General features: G+C 38.2%; 3 non-coding genes across 3 annotated transcripts; 2 read left to right on the top strand and 1 right to left on the bottom strand.

Annotated features, from left to right (window-relative positions):
* The first annotated feature begins 245 nt into the window (after positions 1-245).
* Positions 246-317, top strand: Trnah-gug (transfer RNA histidin (anticodon GUG)). Its single transcript has one exon. It is a non-coding gene; the product is annotated as a tRNA-His (tRNA).
* Positions 318-3,687: 3,370 nt separating this feature from the next.
* Trnat-agu (transfer RNA threonine (anticodon AGU)) lies at positions 3,688-3,761 on the top strand. The gene has a single exon. It is a non-coding gene; the product is annotated as a tRNA-Thr (tRNA).
* A 1,537-nt stretch (positions 3,762-5,298) lies between these two features.
* Trnai-aau (transfer RNA isoleucine (anticodon AAU)) lies at positions 5,299-5,372 on the bottom strand. Its single transcript has one exon. It is a non-coding gene; the product is annotated as a tRNA-Ile (tRNA).
* Between the last annotated feature and the right edge of the window lie 232 nt (positions 5,373-5,604).

The raw sequence follows: 5,604 nt of genomic DNA, 5'->3' as shown, positions 1-5,604 counted from the left end.
CGAAAGGAGAGCAGGGAGTTTTCAAATGTTCCCAAATCAGACAGCAGCCAGGCAGGTTCGGAAAATTCCTTGTAACAATTGAACTCGTGTGCCCTTTCACTTGCAAACTCCCGAGGGGAGGAGGGGGCTGGAGCGCCGCGGTGGGGTCATTGACAAGACAAAGCGCCGTTCTTTGAATGACACGGGACGCGTTCTTGTGAAGTAAGCCAAGGAAGGTCCCAGAGACAGGTAGCTCCCGGTGGCGTGCCGTGATCGTATAGTGGTTAGTACTCTGCGTTGTGGCCGCAGCAACCTCGGTTCGAATCCGAGTCACGGCAGTAGCGTCAGGCTATTGGAGCTTTTCCTTTTTGAGAAGAGAGCGACACTTATATTCAATCAACCAACAATTTACCAGAGCTGGTGACATGACTCCAGCACCAACTGTAAGCAATGAAGTGAAAGCGAAAACAAGGTTCTGATTTCAAGGTGGCACAAAACAAGAAAGCTGAGATTTTCCCTTTAAACACTACGAACGTGAAAAAAAATGGCTGTTCAAAAGCAGATTTAGATTTACATAGCATTATTCTTAAAACACAAGAAATACTTTTGGTGTTTTAAGTACATTTTCGATGATCACAGAGAGCCGATGCTTGCCAGCTGGGTGTTCTACTACTTGAGCACACCCCCAGCTCTAGAGGATAGATTATTAGTCACCCATTTCTGGGCTGGCCTAAGAAAGAAGGAAAGAAAAGGAAGAAAGAAGAAAGGAAGAAAGGAAGAAAGAAAGAAAGGAAAGAAAGGAAAGAAAGAAAGAAAGAAAGAAAGGAAAGAAAGAAAGAAAGAAAGAAAGAAAGAAAGAAAGAAAGAAAGAAAGAAAGGAAGGAAGGAAAGAAAGAAAGAAAGAAAGAAAGAAAGAAAGAAAGAAAGAAAGAAAGAAAGGAAGGAAGGAAGGAGAGAAAGAAAAAGGAAGAGAAAGAGAAAGGAAGGAAGGAAGGAAGGAGAGAAAGAAAAAGGAAGAGAAAGAGAAAGGAAGGAAGGAAGGAGAGAAAGAGAGAAAAAAAGAAAAAGAAAGAGGAGAAGGAAGGAAGGAAAGGAGAGAGAAGGAAGGAAGGAGAGAAAGAGAGAAAGAAGGAAGGAAGGAAAGAAAGAAAGGAAGAGTGGAAGGAGAGAGAGAAAGAGAGGAGAGAGAGAAAGAGAGAGAGAAAGGGGGAAGGAAAGAAAGAAGAAGAGAGAAGGAAGGAAGGAAGGAATTATAAACTTAAACCTGGAAAAAAGTTGGAGGACTTTTTTTTTAGGGGGAGCAGTTAGGGTCACCATGACTGAGAAGAATAGCACCTATTTTTAGAACCTTCAGTTTCAAACAAGCAGACTGTGAGGAGGGCAGAGAGGAGAGACCGCCTGAGGTGGCTAGAAAATACTAGTAGACAGTTGGTGCTACCTGGGGACCACTGTGAGGTTGGAAGAACAAACATCCCAAAGGAGCTTGCATGAATCCAGTTCTGTGATATAACACCCGGAGAACACATAAGTGGGGCCTCATCAGTTGTCAACCTTGGGGATCGTTAGAGTTCCAAAAATGCTAGCTTCTGTTTTTGTTTATAGTCACTTATTCGAAGTTTTAACCTGAAGGTTTCTTCCCTTTTGGGGACTAAAATAGCCCCAGTGTCTTCTCTAACAGTCTGCTTTACATAAATTCTGAAATGTGTGCCAGCAAAGCTTCCAAAATGTTGTTAGTGAGCTGAGATGTCTTGTACTGTTGCTCAAGCTCAAGACAGCTTCCCAGTGCTTTTCAGCACCCATAGTAATTATTCACATTCATTTGTATCCCATTCTAGCCCAGGCTTTTCTCTGATGTACAGTCTAATCTCAGTTTGGTTTTACATGAAACAAAGGGACAGAAACCAAACATGTATTAAGCCTAAAAGATCAGCTCTTCCTAGGTATTACTGGCTGAGTGGCATAAATTTAGGCACCCTGGCTCAAGGATAAGAGGTATAGAATCCTCAAATGTGCTAAACCAGTACCATTCTAGTTGAACAACACCCTGAGTCCTTTTGCTTTTAGTTTTTCAGGAGTGTCACACTACCTTTGCCAAAGATGATCTTGAGCAGTGACCCTCCTACTTCACTTCCCAAGTAGCCGGGACCACAGGTGTGACCACCATACTTGGTCTCAACATGTATTTTTTGAATAATTTTATTGTTATTAATGTATTATGCACAGGGTCTATCATTTCATAACTCAGGTAATGACTATAAGCATTATGCATAATGCTTACAATGACAACTTGTATTTTTAAGAGATGTTATATATCACGTGCCATCTGTACAAATTTTAAATATATACACATCTTGACTTTGCAAAACTACATAGAATCAAAGTGATACACAATGAACAAATTAGAAAAGTAAGGAAAGGAATAACTGGAGGAGTTAATAGTAGTTAGCAGGAAGAATGAACAGCAAGTAGATTACATACGGTTTAGAGTAAGAAGAAATTGCTAGCCAGTGACCAGAAGGAAGCATATCTACCAAGAACCTTTCACAAGAACTCCTAAGTGATGTTTCCTCTTTCATTATCTTGCTTGCATTTTGTAGGTGTTCAATAAAAACATTCACCTTCATTCTCCTCCATCAAAGCATAGCCAGGTACTTAAGCATTTCAAAATATTGGTCTCATCTACTAACAAGCTAAAGTGCATTCCTCTAAACATACCACCACCCTTTCTACATTCATAAAATCAAAATGAAACCTCAGGTTAACAGTCTTGTGACTGATTGCCCAAGATGTCTACTTCACCATATCCAAATTAGGGGTTCCGACAGCTTGCTGTGATAGTAATCACATTTTTCCTCACTCATTTCTTTCTCTTCATTTTTACTCAGTTTTGCAAGTTTTGACAAGAAGTGTGATTTAACCCAGAGGGCCAAAGAGCAGAACAAGACTATGACAAAAATAAAGATATTCTATGCTGTGGAACTCCAAGTTTAATTAAGCAGCAGATCTCCTGTTGAAGCCAAAGCTGTCCTTAAAAGATGGGGTCTCACAAAGCATGGTGGGAATAAATGGAATCAGGGTGACTGTGGATGGCCTCTTTAGCAGTGTGTACTGGGCCTGGGTCTGGGTCTAGACCTACGTTCTTGAGAAACAGTTAAAATAGAAGAAAGCATGATGAGATTTCTCCAGAACAGAAAATTGGGAAATGGGCAATGTACTCTATAATCCAGTGTAAAGACATGAGTTTTTATATTCCTTGTTTGTCTTGGATGTTTCCCTTTGTTTGGGCTTGGGATAGCTAATTTTTTTGACTTGCCTTTTCTTTCCTTGCAGAACAAAAACCCTATAGTGGAGGAAAGCTTTTGTGTCTTGCTGTTTTATATCCAATACCTAGAGAAGTATCTAAAACACAGAAGTAACATTTGAAGACAAAATGAATTTTTACGTTTAAAGTATATGGCAATATACATTATTTCCTCTAGGGGGCGATAGTCACCATAACAGAAATTTCGCTTTTAATTTGAAACCAATTTTAAACCTTGTATTTAAGAAATGGTTTTTAAATGCTGGGGGTTCTTTTACTTTTGGTACAAATTTGAAAACATATTGCATTTTCTTGGACACAAAATCAAGTAAAGTTCTAGCAAATTGGTACATTTTACCTAAGTGTTACATTTATATATGATATAACTGAATATGGCTATGAGAGGGGGCCCTGTGGCTTAGCTGGTCAAAGCGCCTGTCTAGTAAACAGGAGATCCTGGGTTCGAATCCCAGCGGGGCCTTCTCCTTGGAATTTTAGTATTTTCAATATCAAGTTATCACTAAATATATCAAAACTACTTGGAGAAACTTAAAAATGGCTAAAATCTCTTGTTCAGTTATGAAGACTTTCTTGCTGGGTATGTACCTTATTACATGAATGTTAAAAGTGAAAGTAAAATGGGTCAAGTTTCTGCAGTTAATAACAACGGGTTTGCTGATGACTGGTAAGAGAAGTTATGTTGGTTTCATAAAATTATCTTGCATTATGTGATAGAGTAACATTTCAAATTCTGTCCTAAAATTTCAAACTCCAATCTTGAACCCTGATAGCCAATATTACCAGCTAAATGATGGATTTCATTATCAGTATCAAAGAATATATGTTGTGCCATTTGCTTTAGAATAGATTCTTTTACTTTCTAGAACAAGAAAAAGAAGATTGGTAAAATTTCAATCCTCTCCATTCTGGTTTTGAAAAACCCTAAGAATTTTGGTGTGGTTTTACTATGTTGCTTTATATGCCATAGAAAAGCCAAAAGCCCCAAAGTAGTGTCATTATTCTTGTTAGGAAATTTCATTAGGTCATTTGCTTTTGACAATTATAAACAATTACTAAACTTTTTGTCTTGGTTGTTCATTTATCTTTCTTTGGGAGGGTAAAAAATGAAGTGACAAAGGGTGAACAAATGCAGCAGTGGTACTTACTAGACCCTACATTGAAAATGAACTATACAACTTGTGGGTGGGAACAGGAGGGAAAAACTGGGAGAGAGCAAGGGAAGGGGTGACACTGTCCAAAAAGAAATGTACTCTCATTACCTGACTTATGTAACTATAATGCCTGTACATCATCTTACAACAACAATAAAAATTTACTACTAATAATAACTAAACTATTTTAATTATTTTTCATCCAGTATAGGTATTTGGTTTATGTTGATGTTTCCCTGAAAGTCCTTGCAACCACAGTGCTTTGTCCTCAAAAAAGAAAGTTTAATTCAAAGCCTCATGGGAAAATATCATGCAAAGTTTTGGGGGGCACAGATCTCTTCAATGATTTTAAGCCCAGACCATTCTACTTATACAGCATTTCCCAGAAATCTATTCAATAAGCACATGCTGGGGAAATAAAAATAAGCCTGCCAAACAAAAAGAATATATCAATAGAAGAACCAGCACAACTTACAGGCTTAGCATTCACAGATTTATAGCTTCTTTAAGCTTTATATTTACATGTATATAAGGTAATGACTAAATAAGAACAAAATCTTATTCATGTTGTCTTTCAAAAGCTTAAACTATTTCAAAAGTTTTGCCTTAACTTTTTTCCCAAAATAATGAGTTCCACTATTTCTTCCTATTTTTCCCTTCCTTAAACGCACAATATCCCAGCACAGTTGATTTCCTTTACAGGCTGTATTTTTTTCCAAAATTTTCCAAAATCTTTAACTTGGAAATCAAACAATTCTAAGCGAATACAAGTATGGTTCTAATTAAACAGCCCTCTGTATTTGGAAGTTTCCACATAGTAAATGTCCGGAGGAAAAGTTACACCCGTGGCCCGTACGGGGATCGAACCCGCGACCTTGGCGTTATTAGCACCACGCTCTAACCAACTGAGCTAACCGGCCACTCTGCGAAGTGCTGCTTTTTTCTCTCGTCTACTTTAAAGAGATATGTAATTAATACTTGGGTTTTGTGCCTTTTTTTTTGGACCTTAAAAACTTTTTTAAGAAAAGGAAAAACAGGATTCCTACTGTCTCCCTCCCTCCCCCGAGTAAAACCTGCTTTTCCCAGGAAAACCGATTTTTCTCCCAAACTGCTATTTCTGATCCGAAAACCCTTAAAACGGTGTCCCAGAGC

This window comes from Dipodomys merriami, unplaced genomic scaffold, assembly GCF_024711535.1.
Source record: "Dipodomys merriami isolate MVZ:Mamm:240054 unplaced genomic scaffold, mDipMer1.0.p SCAF_16, whole genome shotgun sequence".
In the NCBI taxonomy this organism is placed as follows: domain Eukaryota; kingdom Metazoa; phylum Chordata; class Mammalia; order Rodentia; family Heteromyidae; genus Dipodomys; species Dipodomys merriami.
Note: the sequence above shows the minus strand (reverse complement) of the source record. Positions and strands in the feature narration are given on the sequence as shown.